The following is a 25,290-nucleotide window of genomic DNA, read 5'->3' as shown; positions in this document are numbered from 1 at the left end:
TTAAAGAATGAAAACTGCAAATACTGCAGAGATTTTTCAAAAAATGTTCTGATTCTCCAAATTTTGAAAACTCTGAAGAAATGGATATTTTCATATAATAATACAATCCATCAAAATTGACTCAAGACAAAATACAAATTGTGAGTAGCTCTGTAACTATTAAAACCATTAAATAAGTAGTTTAAAAAATGTTCATGGAAGGAAGATGCTTTGCACAGAAGATTTTAGAGATAAATTCTACTAAACAGTTGAGGCAGATCATTCTAATCTAATCCTGGCGTAAAAAAAGAGAGAACATTCTACAACTCATCTCATGAGGCTAAATAACTTTGAGAACCAAAGCAGATAAGGATAATCTGTGAAAAGGCACTTAGGTGCAAAAAAGTCCACTCATATTTGAGTGACAAGTTATTTTAATTTTATTTTATTGGTGGTAGTAATATAATTATTTTATTTGTTGCATAATACAATTCAAGTTATATTATTATTAGTTCCTAAAAGCTTAGAATTATTATATCTTTCTGGTAAACTAGAAGTTTGATCATTATGTGGTGAACTTTATTTCAAGTAATGCTTTTTGTCTTAAATTTTATCTGTGTATTACAAATTAACTTAATCAGCTTTCTTTTAATTGGCACTTTTCAGATATATCTTCTTTCCTTCCTTTCCAACCTTTCTGTGCCTTTATGTTTTAGATATAGCTCTTATACACAATTAAAGCTAGAATTTTTTTTTAATCCAATCTGACAATCTCTGTATTTTAACAGGAGAGGAATTAGTTCACTTACATATATTTTGGTTAATCTCTACAAATAGGTTGGGCTTTCTCTTTGCCCTGCTTTTTATTTCTTCCTTTTTCTCCCTTCTTGTCTTTTTTAAGCTGACATACTTTTATTATCATTCAGCTCTTCCCCCCTCTACTTGTTTGGATTTTTTTTTGTTCTATTTTTATTCTTAGCCAAAACCCTTAAAATATTAACATGCTTACACAATAAGGCTTACACTACATACACTACCTTTTAGGATTCATGATATTTTGATCGTTATAGTTCTCTGAAACTTTTAATTATTTTTATTCCCCAAATTGAACATAATTATTTTTCTTTGTTCAGTATTTGTTTAGATTTATTCTCATATTTAACATTTTCTTTATTCACTGGTCCCTGTATCTGAGATCTTCTTTCTGGGAAAATATTTTTATTTTTATAAAATCCATCTGTTAGGTTTTCCTTTGCTGAAACTCTATTGGTAGTAAATGCTCAGTTTTTGTTTTTCTAAAAATGTCTTTCTTTTACTCTCCTTTTTGAGTGTTGGAGTATACAATTCTAAACTGAGAGTTATTTTCTCTCAGAAGATTGATGCTACTAATTCCCTTGTCATCTACCTTCCATTTTGCTACTGAGAAGGCAGGCGGTAGACTAATTATTTCTCCTTTTTAGCTATCCTATATTTTCTCTCTGACTGCTCTTCAGCTCTTTTATTTTCTCTTTGGATTTCACTGTGCTATGTTTTGAATTGGGATTTCTTTTCATTTGTCCTGTTTTGAATTCACTAGGTTTACTCAATCTGAAGATAGATGTATTTTCCATTCCAGAAAGTGCTCAATCATCATCTTTTAAAAATATTTTGTCTCCCTCCTTTTTTATTCTTTCCTATGGGAGCTCCAGTGGGAGATATTTTAGGCATTTATCCTCCATGTTTCAACTTCTCCTTTGTAGTTTAGCTAAGTCTGATTTACCATAATTGTCCATCAAGCTTTACAATTTCAATGGTTTTATATTTCATTTTGAAAAGTTCTATGTTTTTCAAATGACTGTTTTTAAAAAAATAATTCTTGCTCCTTATAGTTTCAATTCTCTATTCTATGTTACAAGCATATTAAATACACTCATTTTATGTGCTTCGTCCAATAACTTCAGTATCTGAAGTCTAAAAATGTCTAGTTCTGATGGTCATTTTTGCTGATTCTTAATCATGATGTTTAATCATGATCTGGTGTGTTTTAGAACTTTCTTTTTCACTCTGAGTTCTATTTATTGGAATTTATACATGGGAATACTTTAAGGTCTGGATGGAGGAGGCAGTCTTCTAGAAAGAATTTCCTTGCTTCTACTAGGCATATGGAGGTACTGCAAACTCTGGTGCACTTTGTTATGATAGTTGGATTCAGGTTTTAGAGGACAAACAGTGAAATATCAGGCCCTAAGCCCCAAAAGTGCTGGACCCTGGATATGAATTCTTAGGGGAGATTTATTTTCCCTTCCTCTAAAGGCCAAGGCTGACAAGTCCTCATGGGCAGGACTTCTCATGCCTACGTCACACTTTTCTGGAGGATATAGTCCTTCCTGGGTCTCTGCTCTATGTCTCAGGCCACCGACTTGACCCTGCAGCATGTGTGCACTCAGTGCTGGGGTAAGAATTGTGCCCACTGATTTTTCCCTTTTAATAGAGCTGATCCACACTAGTGGATATTTCAGTCTAAGGACCTGCAGTCTTTAGGTCTGCGGTGGATCCAGTTTTAGTCTCCACTGACGGTAGGCCAAAGCTCGAGCTATTCTGTTGCTTCTGTTACTTCACGTACTGTGCATGGGCTTGAGGGGAACTAACTGGCAGCTGCCTCACACTCATGAATCACTCTATTTGAAATACCACCCATGTATTGTTACAGCAAGAAGAAGTCTGAGAGCTTCTTGGGTTTTGATGGGAAAGAAAGAAGACCATGATCTGATCCTGGGGCAATGTAGCAAGGGTGCTGAATTCAGGTAAGCTTTGGGTTAAAAACTCAGGGCTCTTTTCCCTATGTACACTTCTTTCTTTGTCTTAAAAATGTGCCATCTGTATTAGTTAAGACACAGGTTTAGCTGCGATGATTGGAAGACCGCTGAGTGGTACCAGCTAGAACTGAAGATTATATTACTAATGGAGAAGGGGAGGATGGCTATTGGAAACAACCACAGCCTCTGCGGAGGGTAGTGGCATGAATGCATGCCGGATATGTAGATTGTGAACAGATCATGAAGAATCTAATGTTAAGTATTTTAGCCTTTGTCTGATAGGTAAGAGGAAACCATGGAGGTGTTTAAGCCATGGAACAGAACGTTTATGTCATATGAAAAAAATAAACTACAACCACCTTTCAGAGAAGTCAGAGATAGGAGCAATTCCAAAAACAATTTGAAATTGTCAGAAGTATATTCGTTTATGTTTCTTGCTTACATGTTCAGTCTTTCTATGATGTATATATCACTTCTGCATTGAAATAGACCTGTTTTTAATGTAAACATATCACTAAAACTTGCAGTCTGGAAAATACTTTTAGAGCATTTAGCAAGAGGGACAAAAACGACCTTTGGTGACATACTAATTTTGGTTATCTGTAGGTTGATATCCCTTGAAAGGGAATACCTGACATCTACCACAGAATGATAGCTTAAATTCAATTTAACACTCATCTTTATTCTTAATATTCCCTTGGGTTTTTTCCTCAAACAATAAATTTAATTAGGTTAATATAAGAAATTAGAAGTAATTTTATATGCAGATTCCTCTTTGTGAAATAGGCAAATTGCTACTCATTAGCTCTTCAATTCCCTAGAAGAACATTTTGACCTAAGTACAAAGTGTTGTTACTGAAAACTTTGAAGGAGAGTCAAAATTGTGAGTTTCTTCTAATCACAACTTCTGGCATTTTTACATATGCTTTTTACAAAAAGATTTCAAAAGACTTCACTGCTGTTTTGACAAAGTGTCAATTCACTTATTTAATGACAAGGAAATTAAGATGTAGGATGGATGTATGTAACATTCAACATGACTGAGTTAGCTATTTTCCTGTCAGCTTTGGTTTTGTTTTTAATAAATATTAGCCCATTAGTGACACAGCAGTCACTAGTTTTTGTCATCAATTAACTAAAATAATAGATCAAATTACATTGCTTGATTTTCGTGAGGACCAAACTGGCTGAGCACCATTCCATCATTTGCAGGAAAGGAAATGACCATAATATCATGTCCTGTGTAATAATTGGCACAACCTGGTGAAGAATTCATACCCAACTAATTTTATTTCTTGCTACAACCGAGTGATGAGCCATTGAGACTACAAATAATTTAATTCCATTCCTGTGACATTCAAATCAATCAGTTAGAAGACATAATCTAGCCAGCTATTTCTCAAACTGTGAGGCTGGGAGCACTTAGCGTTCTTCTCTTATTTAACATCTGATTTCTTTTTCACTAATTTCTTTCTACTCTATTTCCATGTTCGCATGTTACTCTCTAAGCTTTGTTTTTAGGCATCACGCTCTTGCCCTTTCCCAAACGGAATTTAGTTTTCAAAAGAAAAAAAAAAAAAACGTTAGGCTGGGAACCTGTATATAAGGAAATAAGGATACATTCATTTGTCAACAAAATGTAAATCTAAACAGTTTGGTTTTTGTTGTTCAGTGATGACTCATTGTACTAAGAATATTAGAAGAATCGTTTAAGGACTGAAATATTTCTTAATACTGAGTCAAAGTAGATGCAAAGCTAACTAAAGGGCTTCAACTGAAGCCAATAAATTCTTAAAAAGATTATGAGGGGAGGCTTTATGAGGATAAAATGACTCATTTTATTCTGTGGAAGGATGGTGAATTTGGCTCACTACAAATTCACCCATCTTGTGTCAACTGGGCTGTCTCTGCTGTTTGACAGTCCTTCCAGGCCACTCAGAGAATTCCTGTGCTCTCTGGCCGAAAGAGCTCTTTTAGATCTTTCCTGGTCTCAAACCTGAATGCCACCTACCTCTCCAGGTCTTGACAACTGGCATCTCCTCTTGCTTTTCTGACCAGATATAAGCCTTCTACTCCTGCTGCTTCTGCCTTTGTCTGTCTTCCCCTCTGTGATCATGAAGGGTCATGTGATCCCAGCTCAGCCCTACCTGAGGCTCTGGAATAGATCCTACTTCAAGTCAGAGGCTGTAGCTCAAGCAACAGTGCACCAAAGTAAAAGAATGTGCTGTTAATCTCACTCTGACTTTGTGGCTAGTTTTACTAATTGAGGTTCTGCTTTGTTCTTTTGATCCATGGTGGACATTGTCTTACTGGGCAACCACTTCTCCTCTCTATTAGCCTTCATAATTAAAGTTCTGTCTAAACCACCATCCCACTGCTAAAACCTCATCTAGATGCCCCCAGGCTGGCAAGTACAATGCTGTGTGCACCTGCCCCCAGACCCTCCTCTAGGGTTCCCCCTATACCTGAACTCCAGTCTTCTCTCCCTTGCTGGATTCCTGATAGTAGCCATGTGCTAGACCATCACCTTCTCGTCACCATAAGTTGGGTACCATGCTCTACTGTCCTGTGTCCACTTTGTTCCTCTATCTGTTTCTGGTTCCAATTCACAGTCCTGCCATACCTTGATCACTGTGTCCAATATCTAATCTCTTGATGAGCCCAAGTCTCACCAAGGTGATGAGCTCTGTTCTGAAACATGATTTGCTATAAGCTCATTCTTTTTCCTTTTCATCACAATCCAAAAAGAAAAAAAGAAAAAAAGTACTTTCACATCTTTCCAAGGCCAGCTCTTAGAAAACCTGAAGCCTGTGTCTTTAATCCTCTCTGATCCTACCTCTTTAATTTACCCAGGGTTTGAATCTCTCAATTATTCACTCTGTCATTCTCCCTTTTTCCTGTGGGATCTTTCAACTCTGCCTTCAAATATGTGCTGGTTTCTCAGGCTTAAGGGAAAATGAAAACATCTCTTGATTCTGCTGCAGGCACTTGACTACTGTTCTGGTTTTTCCTTCCTTACGTAAATAAACTTTGAGAACACATGGCCTCCAGCAGCTGTCTAGCATTTCTTACCATCTATTCCCTCCTTGAAATCTTAGACTGTGGCCTGTTCCTCTTCCCTACCTACACGGGTGAAGTGCTTGGCGTCCTCATCAATACATTTAATGATATACTGTTAGTTTCCATTATTCTTGGTATCTCTCCGCAGTATTAATCACCACCATTGATTAAGCAGCTATTGTGCATTAAACAATGTCCTAGTTTAATGAAAATTTGCAGAATATTTTTCCCCAATAGTATCAACTTTTCACCATCTTAGGAATAAGTGTACATTTTTAGTGTGGGATTCCTCAAGAAAATGGGTCCAACAAGTGCTTATAATGTGGCTTTAGCTTCTGCTCTGTTTCTTTTTGCTTCCCGCTGTGTGCTACTCTGTACACAGGAACTGAGTTCTGTGGCACTTAGGGAGGCTTTCCTGCTCAACAGCACACCCTCATTTGGAAATGTGACCTTCTGTAATAATGTGTGCAGAATGGTTGAAGGCACCATTATAAACCATGACATGATGTGAACAGGCTGTTGTGTGTCCTGATTACAGAGGCCTCCTGTCATATGTGAAGTCTCAAGTCTCACACATGACAGGCTCTCTTTTCTCCAGCATAAAATGTAAAAGTACTTAACCAAAAGGTTTTCTTTTCAGAACTTCATGTTTTATTGATCCTTGATGAAAACAGAATTTAAAAATCTTATCTTCAACAAAGGCACACTTACATCGAATTGCTTATATTGCCCTAGAAATTCTTTTTTTCCCTTGTTTTGAAAAGCTAGATGCATTACTACCCCATCAAAGCCCCTCTCCTGACAAATGTGCATACACACAAAGTCAGAGAAATGAAACATTCTAAACATCCTGTATAGAAACCACTAGAGGATAAAAGAGCTACAGATACATTTTTAAATGGAAGTAACTGCCTATACTCAACCTCACATATTTATGCAAAGAAGCATTACTTTCAAGGTCAGTGAACTTTACCTATAAATGACTGCTTTTTTGTTTGTTATTTTATGATTTTAAGTTATGCCTCTGATGCCATATGAAAATAAGGGAAAAAACATTAGTTGATTCTATCTCTAATCCTCTGAGAAATAAGAAATTAGGTAAGTAAATAAACAAAAAAATAAGTAGTTACGAATTAAGAGAGATTATCTACATAAAAATCTGTATGCAGTTGGAGGGCTGTTTGTGCTCAGATCAGTTTTCCACCATTTCCGGCTCAGCTGTGTTGCAGCTATGGAAACGTTAGCTAGGCTTCTGTGTCTGTGGCTTGTGGATGGGTTAGGGCAATGGGAGACCCCGGCGGCAGGTTGGAAGGCAAGAGGAAGGAAGAAGCCAGAGCATTTCTCTGCCCTCCCCACTCTGCTGGGAATACAGGTTGGACAGATGCCACTTTCATTTATGGCTCTGGTTCCCACTGGACAGGCCCCCATGTCCTAGCATTCTCTGGATGGTCCCAGCCCCTGGGCTCTGCTAACACCTGGGCTTCCCTTTGTCCCTTCAGCCTGGAGGCTTCCTGAGGGTGTTAACCCCTGTGTTGCCTCACAGGTCCCTTTCAATCTTATCCTCAGTGTGACCAGTTCCCTGTATTTAATTTCATCTTTTCTAAATATTCAAAGTGCTTTCTCTCTTCCTGGTTGGATCATAGTAGACATTCTGGATATTCAGAAAAACCCAAATAATGCAAAGACTTCTTCTGTTTCTTCCAGATATATTACTTATGCACAGAGGAAAAAAAAATTCTAAGTGTACCAGTTTAAAAAAATACCAAAATCATTTGTTTGTTTAATCTCTTGAATTTGAAATAAAAATTACCTCAAAACATTTCCACTTTTCCATCTATGGTTTAATGTTTCTGATATAGCTGTCTCTCACTGTGTCCACAACATTGAAATTTTATGTTAGCTTTTTTACTACTCTTTAGGAGGTATAAAAATTGCCACTGTAGTTTTCCAAAGTTTTCCCTTATTGTCATGCTTTTATTCATGGCCATCTCATCTTTGGCCTAAGCTTCCCCTTCTCGTTTTGCTAATATGCCCTCTTTCCCCAAGTCAGTCTTGAAGAAAAACAGTGCTCCGGACTACGTTAGGCTTTGGTTAACTCATTCGAGCAAGTACACTTTCTATTCAATAAATGAAACATCCCTCTTAGCAGCTTAGCCGTGTCTATTTGGTGCTCATGGTCTACAGCTCTGCAATACATATTATGGGAAGGAAAACACAAAGGAACGCATGAGCCTCTACCTGGTGGCTGGGGAGAGGAGGAACAGTTGGCTTATGAGGGACAGAGATGCAGCAAGACACGAGTAATGGCTGTTGAAGAGAACACAGTCACATAGAGGGATTCACACTTAAATGCTGTGTGAGGCATCACATCCTGAGATAAGTATGCGAATAGACCAGTATTATAACCAGGTGAGCATGGTTGGGAAACACTCCATGCAAAAAGGGAGTTTTAAACAGAACAAAAAGATGAACCAACTTAAGTGGAGAGGGGGAAGTAAAATGAGATTTCCAGGTAGGGAAAAGCATATGCAGAATCTTAAAGTTCCATGAAGTAAAGGGCAAATGGACTTACTAGCCAGGTGCAAAGAGGAAGGAATCAATTATGAAGCAGAGAGGGGAGACAGACACCTGCTGCAGAGTCAGAACAAAAGTGAAGACATTTGATTTGGAAGACTAAGAGGATTCTGAGGGTGAAGATAACTAACTTTCTTCTAGCCTTATCTCATTTGTACGGTTAGATCATGAAACCTTAATGTACGAGGGGCTGTGGGGAAATGTCCCTAATATTTGAGAACAGAATAGAAACTTGCGTATGGAAGCCTGTGTTTATTGAGGCTGCTCATAAGCTTGGAGGTTAAGTGATTTGTACAAGTTCGAGTGACCTCTGTAAAGGGTGAGAGCTGGTTCTCCAGACTGGAGACCAATGTTTTTCTTACCATGTCATTCTTTATCTACAAACCATTGCTTGGTGCTACTGACAGACAGAATGTTGCACTGAATAGAGAACATGTCCAATCCAAAATGGCATATTTTTGGGGTTTATGTCTTTGGGACAGGGTCCTTCTTCCCTCCTTCTGCCCCACTCCAAGACCCTCCACATTAACATGAGTCCACCGTCCACCCTGGTGACAGAAAGCTCTGGATATGACATGGATTTGATCACAATATCCCCATGTTTAAAATCCACTAGTGCTTCACAACCTGCAGGAGAAGTCCCTTCCCTTAGCAGGGCATGGGGGTAGGGTTACCAGATTTAGCAAATAAAAATATGTACAGGACTCTCAATTAAATGTTAACTTGAAGCAATGGACTTTTTCAAGATATAAGTATGTTGTGTCTAGTATTTGGAACATACTTATACTTTACAATTATTCATTATTTCTCTAAAATTCAAATTTAACTGGGTGTCCTGTATTTTCTCTGTCAACCCTACCTACAGGGCATGACCCCCATCTCTGTCTCTAGGCTGTCCTCGCATCATGGCCCCTGGATCCTGACTTCCCAGACATCTCCAGGACTCCCAGGTCATACCGGCTACCAGAGCTTTATTCATACTTCACTCTCCGCCTGAACTAGAGTTTCTGTATTTAAACCCAGAGCTTAAGGACTATGGAACTCCAGGTGGGTGGAACTGAATAAACTGTAACCTGCCATGGCCCCTGGAAGTCCCCACCCTTTTGGGGGGCAAAGAGTCCTGGGAGGAGGTTACAGCTATGCCACTGAGGGCAGCAATGGATGTCTCAAGCGTGGCCCTTTCAGTTGGAGGAGACTCTGCCTGTTTCCAAATAACCGAGTCTTGTTTGCTCCTAAGATAACCTCTCCTACAGCTTTCTGAGTCCTACCTTGACTTGGAGCTCCCTAGCCAAGTCCAGTCCTTTCTGAGCTGTTTGTCTCCCTTTCCAGACTAGCCTCCCCACTGTGATCCCTCCTGGGTCATGTAGATCATCCATAGAGACTTCCAGCCACATGTTTACAGGTGTCTAGCTTCTACCCACACCAGGCAGAACTCTCCAGCAAAGCTGCTTTCATAAACTATGCCTCAAACAATGCTCATGCTTTTGCCAAATTGGTTTCCTTCATTTTTAATAGTGTCTGTGTTGTAACCTCAGGAAAACTGACCATGGCGTAAACTACTTTTGAAATAAAAATCTACAGTAAGGCATTGAAAGTCTTTGAACTCAGACATGTAAACTCTATACCAAGAATTAAGTATATTTTCTATCATGTTATGAGGGATAAGAATAATGAATTTAATGGGGTTACTGCTTGTGAGAATACCCGGACCCTGAATCTAAACTAATCCCCTTACCTGGGGAAGAGCTCCTTCTTGACATCAAATGGAACGTTGCTATGCATTTTGAGACAATTTATAAATAATGGTGAGAGTGTGAGTTTCTAGCAGGATTTCTCTGGATTAAATAAGCAAGTGTTACAAAGTTTGTATCCATGTACCACTAGAAGTGTCAGAAATTGCAAAAATAAAATGTATGCATCTGTGTTTCAGTCCCTCCTTCCTCAGGCAAGGAACCACACACACGGTCCCATGGGGTAATCGTTTTTTTCACTTTGCACTGAAATCGGCACAGAAAAAAACCCTTGTGAAACCCTTCCTTTTTGACTTTATAAAGCGTTTCCACATCACAATCCTTATCAAGAGGCTGAAGAAGTTGTACCACAGCCCAGGTCAAGCTGTTCTCTCTGGAAGCAGCAGTACAGGGCAGAGAGGTGCAGTAGCTGAGCAGAGCATGGAGGCCCAGCTCGGGAGCGGGAGAAAAGGCAGGGCACCGTAATCGAAGGGGAATAGTCTTAAGCTCTTCTAGGTCCCAGCAGTGAGTAACTTTCTAAAGAATTACTTGTGCTTTTTAGAAGAATTTCAGAACTAGCAGGATAAAATATAGCTCCTTATTCATTCACAACCTTGAATTTTAAACTTTTTTTTTTGATTCACGAGTTAAGTAATAATAATAATATGGAACAAATATGCACAAGGACAGCACATCAGACTCACTGGCACTGGTGTTATGTAACACTCCTTAGAGAAATCTAGATTTGATGGTAAAAGGGGAAAAAGGAAAGCCTCATTTTTGAAAAAGGAGGGCAACTGACTCCTGAAGATGCTCCTCGACCCGTTTTAGCTCTCCATGCCTAATTCTGTGCAGGAAATAACGAGGTAGATTTCCTGCAGTCTATCAAACTGCTTTCCACAACTTGCAAAAAATTAAGGGATATTATTGGATTAAAAACAAGCAAACACTGTGCTCATTCTGTCAGCTGGCCGTGACGGGCCACGCTCAGAAAATGGGCTGTGCACATTGTCACTGATTTATTTCAGAACTTCTCTCAGTCAGAGGGTCCTTGGAGGTTTAATAACTTTCTGCTATAGACTGTAGCAGATATATTAGGTGGGACTGCTGCAATACAGCCATTAGCATATAAATCCAATGCCTTATCAAGAACACATTTTAAAGTTAGTGACAGGACCTAAAAATCATCATTTAATGGTATTACTTTCAGCAGCTTTTTCATTTGACATGGATGCTTTCGTGATTTACTGCCATGACTGTAAAATGTCAGGAGGATTTATTGACATGAAGCAGATCAATTTATATTAGGAAATAGGAACAAGACCTGAAACATCCCTTTTCTGACCTAAGATAGTCTCCTGTTGTAAGCAGAGCTGACTGACATAATATCTAATTAGCACCTTAATATTAACATTAGAATGTTTTGTTGTTGTTGTTGTTGTTGTTGTTGTTGTTAAATTATATTCTGAAGTAAATAGCAATTGTGTCTATGGGTCATGGCAGAAAATGAAAGCTATTGTATCCAAGGGCCACATTAGTTTCCAGTTCCATCAAGGTCAGGTAATAATTCTATCAGTTATCATTAAGGACCCAATTTGCTAAATGACTCCTGAATCTTTTTAGAGAAAGAATAGGGGAGAAATACCAGTTTGTTGAACTATATCAAATACAGTCTTAATGAATCCCTCCTGCCATGTTGATGGTTATTTCCATGGAAACAAGGCTTAGAAAAATAGCTAATACTCTGTTTTGCTCAGGAGATCGAGTTTACATGTTGCCTTCAGCACAAGTACTGAAATTGGCTCTGAGAATTATCGTTGGGTTTAATATTACCCCTAAGTGAGTGTCATAAGTGTTATGGCAGAGGTCCACTCGTAGCTCACGCGGAGCACAGACCAGGGGTCACCAAGCTCAGGCTCTCCAGGAAGATTTCCTGGGGAGGCGATGACTGAGCTGTCTTGAAGGACAAGCAGCAGTTAGTTGGAGAGTGAAGGAAGAGCTGTTCAGGCAGAGAAAATAAAAGAGTAATAAGAAAATAGAGAAACAAGTAAGAACCAGATTTCAGGTGTCATTGACTGCCCCACTGAGAATCTTTACCTGGAGGACCAAGAGGGTCTGTTTGTAGAGGACATCTGTTACGTTTATATACCAGGAATATTTTCCCATGAAAGTAACTATGCCCCTTCTTCTCTTGAAGAACAATACCAAAATTACTTATAGTATTGGTGCATTTAATTCTAGATTAAGAACATACTGAAAAAGTTTGCCTTCCATGATAAACCTATTGTGAAATTTTATATAGCATGTTCTAATAATATACAAATCAGTTTCCATTATTTACTACCCTAGCCAATTCATGATTCTTCTTATTTATTTATTGTGATGCTTACAATACATAGTATATACCAGGGAGTAGATTAAAAAAAAAAAAAAAAGAACAATCCATAGTATCTACTTTCAAAGAGTACATTGTTTAGCAGGAGATATGGAAAATAACACAATAAAAGTGGAAGAAATGCTATCAAAAATATTATAAGATATTATAGAAATGCAAGGAGACTCTGAGAAGTAAGCTATCTAACTGGAAGGGGTATAACGGTGCAAAGGAAGGCTACCAGGAGAATCGGAGCCATGAACCACGTCTAAGGGACAAATAAGAGTGATCCTGGAAGGTGGCAGGGGGAGAGGAGGAGGAATCCCTTTCATGGCCCCCTCCCTTTATGTTTAGGCAACAGCCAGTGTTTCAGTATGGCTGGAATATGGGGCTTGCGTGAGGATGTGGATAAAGCTGTGTGATTACTGGAGTCATTTGCAGAGCTTTATTCCTTATGGGTCAAGCAACTGAATACAACAAAGAGCTGGGATCAAATTTAGGTCTTAACTGCAAATCTGAAAGGAATATTTATCACACCAGCAGAGTGGAGTAGTACAAAGCTCAGATGGGGAAAAAAAAATGGGAGTGTTCACAGCGGTAGAAAATTCTAGGTATTACATTGCCAGCAAAGGGCAAGTAAACAGGCAAGCACTCATATTGAATAACTCATTTGACCCATTTCACTTAGGATGTATATACACTGGTTTTGCTTGGCTGTCCAAGAGGAAACGTGGAATGGGACCCATTCACACCATTGATTTGGGTGTGACTTTCTGGTGGTTGAAAGTTTGCATTCCTTTGGTTTTCTCCTTATAAGTTTCTCATCCTAATAACTATCTTTTCTATTCTTTGAGTCTTCTTCAATAAATTTAGTATGAGAGGTTCAGAATCCCACAAAATGAAAAGAAGTTTTTTAGGTCATAATGCTTCCTTCAGAACTTGGCAGAAATCTCCCCACATTAAAGGTGAAGGCAGAAGAGGCACTCCACTGCGGACTTCAGAGCTCAGAGGTAGGAGAGAAGGTTGGAAGTACTCCCAAGACCAGGTGTGGGAGGATGAACTTTACTTTCCTCCATCTGAGGTATGACTTTCACTTATCTTTCCTTCTTGCATCTTTGGTTTGAAATGCAACGATCATCTGGGTATCAAAATAGAGATCTAGAAAAGATTGCCTTAACCCTCTTCTAGTCCCATAGATGTCCAAATTCTCTTCACAATTTATGTTCATCCCTGGGGACCCATATTTTTTTTTTAAGAAGTTGACCACCCAGGCTCCTCTGTCTCCAGGAGGTACCCACGCACAGGAAGGATTTTGTCAGCTCAACAGTCTTTACTAGAGATTTAGGGTAGGGCAGGGGAATAGAAATCACAGGAACAGCTCATACAGCACAGAGAACTGCCTCCTGCCCTCAGTGTGCCTGCATCCTCTCCTTCCATTTTTCCCCTTCTCTCATTTGCTTCTCTGGAACCGCATAAAATTCTCCCTTTGTCTAATGTGCAGCATTGTAGCATTCAGTTTTTGAAGAACTCACTCTGTTCCCTAAGGTTTGTTTTTGTTTTTGTTTTTGTTTTGGTTTTTGTTTTTACCAAATACAGTATTCTAAGAAGAATTTGCTGATAATGTTTTTCTCCTTACAGTAGGAATTTTGTTCACCCTCAAGTTTCTTTCCCATACTCAGAGTTTATTATTTCATATCTTTCTCTAACATCTCACTTTTCGCATACTTCCATTAAGGAAAACAGAAGCCATCACAAGGAAGTTCCCTTGTCTTCCACAACCAGTTTTATACACTTACCCGCATTGGCACTGATCTTTGCCCTCTTTTTTCCTATTATGAAAAAGACGAAAAAGTTTCTCCTTCCTCACAAAAGCTAAAAGTTCATCATGTTCTCTGGGTCTTCCCTCTTTTACTTTCTGAAACTTTTTATTCAGTTATTCCTCTCTCCAGCATCACTAATTTTTTCTGGTCAACTGGATCTTCCTCATCAATATATAAATTTTCTTCTATCGCCCATCTTAAGCAGAATTGTAAATTAACTTTTGTTCCTCCCTAGCTTCTATCCCAATCCTTTACAGACAGAATTTTTTTAAGGTCTGTTTATGCTGTCTCCATTTCCCCACCTTCAAGTAACGTTTCAACCCATTACAATCCACCTTTTCCCTTCATCCTTCCACTGAAAAAATTTATCAAAAGTACCAGTGCTCTCCGTGTTGTAAAATCCAATGGACACGTGTCTCTCCTCCTTTTCCCTGACTACCTACCAGCATCTGACAAGCTGATCATTTTCTTCTTTCTGGACTCATGTCTTATCTTGGTTTCTGACTCCGTGTTTGCCTGGCTTACCTCTTAGCCTTCAAGCTTCTCTTTTTCAGTCTCCTTGACTGGCTCCTTTTACTCTGTTTGACCACTAATGAAATGGATGCCACAGAGTTTAGCTTCACCCACCTTCTCTATTCTCTTCCTATGTAATATCACCCAATCTCGTGGCTATACAGAAGGCTCCCAAATTATTTTTTTCCATTTTCAAACTCCCCTTTCTGCTCCAGGCTCAAATAGAAGAATGCTTATTTAATACTTCCAGTTGGTTTTCTCTCAGGAAACATATTTCATATGTTCAAAGCAGAAATTTTGATTTTTTTCCCTCTAAAAATCTATTCCATCCCACTACAAGCAAATGCTATCAACATTTTTTCAGCTGCCAAAGCAAGAAATCTGTGAATCATTCCTGATGATTTTGTCTTCCCTTCTCCACATTCTGCCCCTTAGCAAGTTCTATCAATTCTACCTCTAACATAATTAAAATCCACCCATCCTCCATCTCTGCTGCCACCCCATCCAGGCCAGCACCATGTTGGGCCTGGTGAGCTCTCATAAAGTCCCTAACTAGTCCCCCTCTTCCCTCTCATCCCCTTTCAATCTATTTTCAGTAGCTAGAGTGAACTTTCAAATGCAAATCTGATTGAACAATGGCTTCTTACTCTTCCTCAAAGCTTGGTCTTGGCCTACAAGTCTCCACACTACTGCTTACTTTTACAACTACAACTTGACAACTCTGCCATTCATTCACTATAACTCATCCTCATGCTAGCCCTTTCTTAATTCCTTAAATGTACAAATTTTCTCCAGACGTAGGGCCTCTGCACAGGCTGGTTCTGTCACCTGAAATATTCATTCCCATGGTTCATTGCACTTTTGTCTTTTCGTCAGGTCATTAGAATGGTCTTTCCCAGTCACTGGGGTGCCCATTCCATTCTCTACCACTGCCTTCTCTTTGATTCCTCTATAACTTATGGTTGGTTTTCTGGTTTGTTTGTTTTTCCCACAAGGCTATTGGTTAATGGAGCTTTTATAGTTGGATGCCTCGGTCCCACTCGAGATGTTTTGGTTTGTGTAATCTGGGGTGAAAACTGAGTATCAAGATTTTTAATAGCTCCCTGGGCAATTTTAATGGGCAGCCAAGGACTCTAGACTAGTGCTTCTCAAAGTGTGATTCCCAAGCAACAGCATAAGCATCACTTGTGAACCTGTTAGAAATGCAGATCCTCTCAGGCCCCACCCCAGGCCTATCGAGTTAGAATTTCTCCAAGAGAGTCTGATGCATGTTAAAGCTTAAGAACTGCTAAAAAGAACAAAGGCCCTGAGGGTTATTTCTTGTATTCAGATGTACTGCATAGTGTCTTTGGCCTAGTAGGCATAATAGATACTTAAATCAACAAATGAATAATCAATAAGTGAATAAATTATGTAATAAATTATATATGAATGACTTTCTCTTGCATAATTGTATGCAGGTGATTTGATGCCAACATACTTCTCTCTACTAAGACCTAAGGATAAATTTATTCTCCTATCCCTCGCTAAGAAAGTATGTTATGTCAGAGATAGAAGAGCAGCAAAAAGCGTGATTTTTCTGAACTGCTGCCCTAGCAATTTCCTTTCTCAGCCTCATTTATATTACTCCGAACGCTAAAGCATTGGGTGTTTTGACAAATGTGCTATTTTCACTTCTCTGACTTTCACCTCTAAGTCAAAGGTGGTAAAGTGGAGAGGCTATTTATTAGATTTCATTGGTAACAGATTAGCACACACATTTATTTTCCTTTAATTTCCCAGTGAGTGGGTCACTAATGGCCTGCCCAATCCAATTAGGGGATGCCTGCATTTTCCAGGAGGAGCTTTCTCGTGTTGCATGTGAACACTCTTCCGCTAGAAACCCAGCACTGCGATTATCTGCACCTCCTCCCCAGCACCATCTGGACACCTCAACATTCTCAGGATGCAAGGTGCATCCTCTCTGTTCTTAGACATTTTATCATGCTGAGAATGCCCAGGCACAGGCAGGACTGTTGCAATTGGCTTGCTAGAGAAAGGGGAGAAGATTATCTACTCTCATTCTAGTGTGAAGTTGATATATAAGCTAGAGAGAAACAATGATATTAGTTCAAGCTGCTCAGAAGTGAATTATACCTCCCCTCGGACAGCATCTCTAACAAATAAGCCAAAAGCTGCTACTGGAGGTGGATGCTAATTCTGTGGCTCAGGCTTGTTTCTGGCATTATTCTCTATAATGCATCACTCTCCCACACCCCGGGGGGAAATAATGCTACTGCTGTATGTTGGCCTAAAGGGCTATTCCTGCAATATCCTCTCCTGCAGGGGTGCCCTGGAGAGCTTTCCTCCCAGATCACAGGGGCCTAATTGGTGTGTATTTTCAATGGCTTTCCTGTAGGGGCGGCAGCAGCAGCTTTGAAGGGCGGCACAAGGACTTACTCAACAAAGATGCCCTCCCCTCTCCCTCCTGGTCCTTCGTGGCTGAAATTCTCAGCCACTGTCATTCCTTTAAAACACAGGAGTACGGCACTCCCTGGGTAGATTCCTTCCTGATCATCTCCCTCTCTGCTTACTTGGTCTTCACCTTTCCAAGATTACTGAGGATTAGTTTAGCTAATAGATAAATCATTGCAAAATTCTTGAAGGAAAAAAAGACCCAGACAGAAAATGAGATCACAAATAAACTCATGGGCTCTGCTCACCCCACTGCAGAATCAGGGAAAACAGACCCTCATGCTGCATGACAAATGGAATTTGGACATGCTCTGAAACATCCCATGTGCCTTGGACATGGTGAAAAGAGTGGGTGGCCAGCTGTTATGATGAGAATCCACTGTGGAAACTGATCCTGCCACTAGAACCTTCCTGAAATGATAACAAAACCTATTCCAGGACCATAGTATGCAGATTAAATAACCTATCTGCTTATTTTGATAGAATATGGCATGATGAACATCCTAACCACCTGTATTCAAAGTATCTTTCCACCTGGGATAAGTTGGATGACTAAAACTTCCTATTTCTTCTCCTTTGTACTTAGACAAAAAGGTTCCTATTATATCTGGGGCAGAGGAAAGAGGGAGGATAGTGGTAGCACTTCAGTACACTCTCTGCCATTGGAGCCTTAGCTGAAAGCTGCTTATGACTTTCGGTCCCTTCTCCTGGATGGGCTCTAATGCAGAAGGATCAGGGCAGATCTGGAAGGGCAAGCCCAGGTAGGGGGCTGGGGCAGCATGAAGGTAATGGTGCCTGGTCTTGGGTGTGGTGGAATGTGGCAATGAAAAGGTGATGCCCAGAAAGGGATTGAGAGTCACCCTCTACTTCATAGTTTTTTGCTCTTCAGTCAAAGTAAACTTTTAAAATCCAACTCCAGTTACACCATTCCTCCAATGACTCCAGAGAGTTCTCATCATCACGTGAGGATGAAGACATGAAAGGTGACTCCCACCCACCTCTCAGGTCTTATTTCACAGCCTTATTACATGCTCTTTTATACCCCATACTTTATACAGCCCATTACAACTTTATTTTGATAAGTGATTGTGTAATTAGCTATTTACTATCTATTTCTATTAAACTGCAAGCTACATGATGGAAGAGACTTGACCCATCTTTTCTCAATGCTTTATTCAAGATGTTCTACAGTACTCATAGTAAATTCTCAAAAATTGTTTGTTGACTAAAGGATGAAAGGATTAATTTGCATTGGAAAACACAGGATTTGTCTACAGATAAAATATAGAAAAGGATAGAAACAAGTAGATAAATATTTCAAGCGAAAAACACTGTTTCTCTCCTTGGGAGGGAAAAATGATGGGTACCCTCTGTTACAAGTGATTGGGTTAAAGCTTTCCACTTTAGCTAAATTAAAATCTGGTAACTTCTCTTTTCTAGTGCACAAACACAAAATTTAGGTAACGTAGTGGATAGCTATTTGCTATTTGGGATAAATGAAATGGTGGCCAACTCTCATGCATCTATATACATTCATCTTGACAAATTTTGATCTTGGGGCCAACTTTTTTTCATACTAAATAAAATGCAAAATGATATCCAGTCATGGGTGTGGTTAGAGAACACAAATACAATGAGAAAATTCCATATTTAAATCTAGAATTTTGGGGGCCTGCTTTGGACTATCTGTAGTACTCTTTGGTATATATAAGCGTATTAACACAGCTAATTGAGAGCTAGCTGTATGATAATATTATCAGCAATACCTTTATTTAAACCACATTTGACCCAGCAATTCTATTCCCAGGGTGCATATCCAAAAGAAATGGAAACATAAATTCTACAAAAAGACTTGTATGATGAGAATGTTCATGTCTGCCTTATTCATAACAGCTCCAAATTGGAAACAACTCAAATGCCCATCAACAGGAGAATGGATATTAGGAATATATTCATATGATAGAACATGACTCAGCATTAAAAAGGAATTAATGATACAAACAGTAAGATTGTTGAATCTCCTAGACATTATGTTGAGAAAAAGAATTCATACTCTATGGTTCCATTTAACTGAAGTTTAAGAGGCACAATTAATTTATGACACTTAACTAGAAATCTGAACCATGGTTGTCTCTGGACAGGGATATGGATGGGGGACTGCTTGGAAAAGACCATGAAGAAATTTTGGGGGGTGTAGGAAGTGTCCTATATTTTGATTTGGGATTATTTCAGTCCGGCACATACATCTGTCAAAACGCATTGAACAAACATGAGATCTGTGCTTTTTACCATAGGTAAGTTATACCTCAATAAAGACAGAAGTAAAAAAAAATTCAAACCAGTAATTTGTATTCTCAAGAAAATACTTTAAAGGCAACTTTTTTTCATACTAAATAAAATGCAAAATTATATCCAGTCTCGGGTGCGGTTATAAAATGTACTTTGTTTCTTTCAAAGTATTTGACATTAAAATTGGAAAAAATAAAAATGCCTATTCACATACATAATCAGTTATATATGAATTAAACTATGCCCCTAAATTATAACAAACCTGGCATGTGGTTAATAATCATGTCTACCTGTGAATCCAACAGTGAAATCCAAAGCTCTACAGAAGCAGGGATTTTATCTTGTTTAGATTTATGGTTTAAGCATCTATCTACCTCAGTGCCTGAACTCATACCTTGAAGTATTTAAGTAAATTTGAAGAAGACTTAACTTCTTGAGGTCTCAGTTTCTTCATTAATATAATGGAAATAATATTTGACTTCCTGGCGTGTATTCTATAAATAGCATAATAACCAAAAATACTTCCGGAAGTAGTTAAAGTTCTAACTCAACCCAAATGAAAAATCATTTTGATTTTTTCAGGAGGTGGCTTTGTTTCAGTCCTTCCTTTTTCCTGCAGACTGACCTAGATAAGATAATGAATCCAGAAGTCTGACCCACAGGGACTTAGGTAATCAAGCTTTCAAGACTTAGCTCACAGGATAAATCACCTATAGAGACTTTCTCACACCCTCCACACCCAACATAAAGGCACACACACAACACACACACTCATGCTCACATGTAAAATCAGCCACACCTTCTTTGGTATCATAAGGGCAGAAATTTGTTTTATCAATCTTTGTATATTTGCACTGTCTAGAACAGTAGTCCTCATAGGGTCAGTGTTTAATTTTTTAAAATACATGAATGGACCTTCAATGTATTAAAATAGTCCAATAATAGAGTGATCTGATTTTGCAGGGATTACAGAATGTGTGCTGCATATCTACATGAATAAGCTTTAACTGTATCCTATATGGAGAAGAATTCAGCCTCATAGAGATCAAGTAGTTACTTGCTCAAGGTCATTCAGCTACAAGGTAGCTGATGTGGGATTCATTCCATATTTGTTTCCTCCCAATGGTCATAATCATTGTCACCCTGCTATATTATTGAAGTTGTTTTGCCAACATGCATTACATTTCAGATGTAACCTCAGGTAAGACCAACTTATATAATAATCTTCCTAAAGATGGAAAGATTTTTCCTTTGATGATTAAGTTTTCATTGCTGATTAGAGTACCAGGATAGAAATGCAAAGATTTAGATTACAGGGTCAGGCAAGTCCCTTTTGAACTTTGTAACCTGAGGAAAATCATTGGAGCTCTCTGAGCTTTCATTTCTTTACGTTTAATTAGAGAAAATACTGTCTACTCTGCTCTCTCTCACAGGGTAGAAAGGTTCTATGCAATGTTCTATGAAACATGAAGTGTCATGAAATGCTTTTAAAAAGACATATCAGGAATCATTGCACTGTGGGAGGCTGGGCTGAAGTCAGACAGTATTTGGATTGCTTTTTTTTTTGAATTTTTGAGTGTACATATGGATACCGTACATTTATATTTATATATGTGCTGTTTTCTTAAAAATGTTTTTAAAGTGAAGATAACATTTGGGTAATTTGGGGGGTCTTATTAATTGAAGATTTTCTATTAATTCCCACCAAGGAGACCCAGTGGAATAGTTCACCAGTCTGAAATGAGAGGCCTGTGACCATGTGGCCTACTCATTTAAGCAGATGGAATAACACATTCAGTGCTAATTACAGTCTTCAAAGGGTCTTCAAAGGGTAGCAGTAAATACTATGTATTTCCTTTATTTAAAACACTAGCAGATGAAGAGTTCTTTTTTTCTCCTTAATGAATATAGGATTCCCATCTGTTATCTTTACAAAAATGTACCATGTAATGCAGAAGGAAAAATAGAATTGAAAAGATTGTGTCATTGTCTTTCTTTTGCAGGAAGCCATTCTTTTCTGGAATTAGATGCTGTCTTTTTTCCTTTTTTTCTTTTTTTTTCTTTTTTTCTTCAGTCAAATCTTCCTTCAAAGCCATGGGAAACTATTGGTCAGTCAGTGACTAGGTGATGACTGGTCTCTATCTTAAAAGCGGTGATAGATACCAGATACTTACTCAACATCCATCCCAACCCCCTCCTAGTTTGTCTGCCTGGACCAGAGAGCCTGGAAGGTTTAGACCTGTGTTTCCCAGATGCTCAGCAGCTAGGATGCAGTCAGGTAACCATGGAGATCTCTCCATGCAGCCCCAGCTAGGAGAGACCCAGATGCAGAAGTGAGCAACAAGAGGAGAGCAGCTTTTTAAGCTGGCAGGGACAAGGGGACCTGGTTCTTTTATGGTAGCATTTCTAGTGTCTGGTCCTAGTGTGTTAGGCCAATAGAAGGCAATGGGGACAGCACTGTTCTTTTAGCAAAAAAAAAAAAAAATTCTGTGAAGCCATTAGGCATTTTTCATACTTACTGTGTTTGCGTTTGTAGCTGATTATACATAAGCTTGTTTTCTGGTGCTCCCAGAGACGTTTGTGAGCTACCTAACAACCTTTAATACACTCTTCTCTGCTCAAACTAGTCAGAGCTGAATTCTGTTGGCTATAAGAGTTCTGACATTTATAGAGAACACTGCATGGGGCTTTAACCAGGAGGACACAGATCTATTGACACACTTTGGCAGACACCATGAGTTGCCTATGCAATAGCCTTTTCCCTTCTTTCTTATTAATAGAACCCTATGTTTTAGAGGGTAGCAATGTCCCCAGCTGGAAAATGACACTTACTAGCTTCTTCTGCAAATAAACATGGCTCTGGACATAATTCTAGCCAAAAGGTTGTTGGCTGACGATATCTGAGTAAGCTTTGCTTCCCTGATGTAAGCACCACTCCCGTTTTGCCTCTTTTCTGCCAGAAATAGAGAAGAAGCAGTTGGAGCTTCAGCATCTGTCTTGGGACCACTGTGGAAACCAGGAGAACAGAAGAGACCCTGCCCTGATATCCATGAGCCTCAGGACCAATGACAGCAACAAACACCTGCAGCACCTCCAGACTTCTTGTTGCATGAGAGAAATCCATCTCCAATATCGACTTCCAAACACCATCACATTGGGGGTTAAAGTTTCAGCATATGAATTTGGGGAGACACAACACCCAAAGCAGCAGCAATTTCGATAACACGTGCCTACAGGAACAGGCAGCCTGTCCTGCCCTGTATCAGCAAGCTGGGCTAGATCACCAAGAATTCCGAGGTTCCTTTCCCATCAAGTTGACCCTTATTTATATATTTTTCCTGAAGAAGTTTCCAAATTCTACACCCAATTAGTAGGGAAAGAAATCCTGTCTCTTCTTTAGGATCCCACACTTAACTCTCAAAGACCAAAAAATAGAAGGCACAGGGAGTCAAAAGTCAGCTCTCTCTATAAAAGGTGATTCTACCAGAGCTCCCAAATATGACATAAACTTATTAAAGGTAGTGCGTTCCCAGTCACATAAGGTGTTTAAGCACAGGCTAAATGACCTTCGGGAGAGAATGTTCAAAATACTGAGTCAAATATTTAGCTGTGGTTAAAAAAGAGTCTCTTCCAGTTTTAGCTCTTGGATTGTGTCAACATCCCTCTCGTAGTGCTTTACGCTTGAACACCAGAGAGCTTGTCTATTCCGCTCACCCCTCGCCGTCATTGTGAGGACCATCCCTACCCCTCCAGCACCCTGTGTGTCACGGGTGTACTCTTTTTTACTGAGTATAAAGAAAGGCTTTTGGAAGGAATGGAAACCATGAAGCCAAAGGTGAAACATATTAGAAAAAAAAAAGTGAGAGACGAAAGGAGACCAGTAAAGGCAGAAGGAAGGGTACCGAGTTAATTTAAAGCAGGAGTTGGAAGTGAGTAGATTACAAAGTTGAATTAAGTTCAGTTCCTAGAAAAGAAGCTGTATCCAGACACTTGAGGGCACGAGGACCAGCTGAGCATCCAGCTTAGGGTGCTGAAGAAGGAGCGAGAAGACAGTTCCAGCCTGCCATGGGGGAAACGTACCAAGACAAAGTCTGCTTTCCTCACACCCTCAAGCTCAAAATGATTGCTCAAGGACAGAAAAATACATTGGGGTAAAAATAACCACACTTACATCTAACAGTGCCAAACCTGAAGTCTGTAACACGCTGCCCTGTTTGCAGTCTGATACCTTGGGATTTCTCACCTTTACAAAAAGTAGTTCCTTGCACTCTAAGTAATTTGGCTGAGTGTGATGTTTCTGATGAGTCATTTACAGAGATAGGGCTCTGATGGGACTTAGGGGACAGCATTGTGTTCCCGTATCTTCTGGTCAGGCAGATTAGGCAGTGGAAAGATCAGTGACCAACACAGGGAGCTTCCTGGGTACGAAGGACCCTGACTGTCTCTCATCAGCTCTTCTTTACCTGACCAATTCCACTGTCTCCAGCAACAGTCCCTTTGGTGCAGAGATCACCACATTTCTGCTAGCTCAGCCCAGATACTGTTTAAGGGGAGGAGTGCCTGATTGCATCTCGTGTTCCTAAGCTCTTGGTGTTTACTGACTCACGTTTCAGGTGATTGCCAAGAGGCACCACCCCTCGGCTGTGCTCATGACACGTTCCTATTCATTAAATCGCGAATCCCCAGAACCAGGTCCTTAGCTCAGCTTGCCTTCAACAAAGCAGGCGATGAGCAGGAAACTGAAAAAATACACCCGGCTCTAACTTTCTTCCTCTTGGCTGGCTTTGAGGCTTTCCTGCCCCCACACAGCTCCCTATCACTGCTCAAGCTGCGGAGGAAGCAACTGGCAGAGGCGCAGTAGCCTGGAGCGCCCCATTTTCCATTCAAGGAGGCATTCTCCCTCCGTGGAGGCATCCTTCCTTCCGCGGCAGATGCTGAGGGGAAATGCACCCCTAAAGTTTTGCAGAAGGATTTCTCAGATGCGACATGCCTCTTAGCTTCCTCTGTCCTGTACTCTCTTACCTCCCAATGCTACCAGCACCTAACATCAAGCAGCCCTACAACCCAGAGAAAAGTGCGCAAACTTATCAAACCGGCCCATCAGAAAGGTTAGATTCCACTTTTCAGAACCTTTAGGAATAGACACTTGTTTTCTACAGGTGGCTGAATCCTTGTGAAAATTACTTTGGTCCTTGCCCTCCAAATAACATACAGATTTTTTTTCTCTCAGATAAAACTGGTAGAAGGATAAAGAAGACAAATGGCTTTTTTGATTTGTATTGACAGCCCAGCTTTCTTTAAGTTGAAAATGGGCTAAACATCACAAAATTGAGGACTTGTCAGTCTGATCCTTAACCAGGTACCTCCAGGCCTCCACAGAACACTCTGCCCCCTCCACCTGCTCCTGGCTGTGCCCTCTCCATTTCCACCCTCCCCCCAACACTTGCCTTTCATCCTGTTTGCCAAGGAGTGTTCCTTGCGTCATTCAGGTCTGGCTCTAAGATCCATTTCGTCTTAGAATTCCTCGTGGACTACAAAAAGGGAGAGCGATATTACTGAATGCTTAAATAAGACAAATTCCATGAAAACCTGCAACACAGGGCTGTGGAAACACACTCATGCCGTGTTAAATTCATAACATAAATGTTGATATCATTCATGTCATGTCAGCTGTATTCAAAGTTTCCTTAATTTATACTGAG

The 25,290-nt window shown here is 39.6% G+C and overlaps 1 protein-coding gene across 2 annotated transcripts in view; it reads right to left on the bottom strand.

Moving 5' to 3' along the window:
* The window catches only part of CTTNBP2 (cortactin binding protein 2), a 376,872-nt gene that overhangs the window by 218,218 nt on the left and 133,364 nt on the right, over positions 1-25,290 (bottom strand). For both annotated transcript variants that reach the window (XM_032483616.1, XM_032483615.1), the window contains exon 3: positions 25,036-25,119. The gene's annotated coding sequence lies outside the window, so the exon portion shown is untranslated. The remainder of the gene's footprint in view (positions 1-25,035; positions 25,120-25,290) is intronic.

The sequence above is a fragment of the Camelus ferus genome, chromosome 7, assembly GCF_009834535.1.
Source record: "Camelus ferus isolate YT-003-E chromosome 7, BCGSAC_Cfer_1.0, whole genome shotgun sequence".
Classification (NCBI taxonomy): Eukaryota; Metazoa; Chordata; class Mammalia; order Artiodactyla; family Camelidae; genus Camelus; species Camelus ferus.
This window is presented reverse-complemented; position numbering and strand designations above follow the sequence as displayed.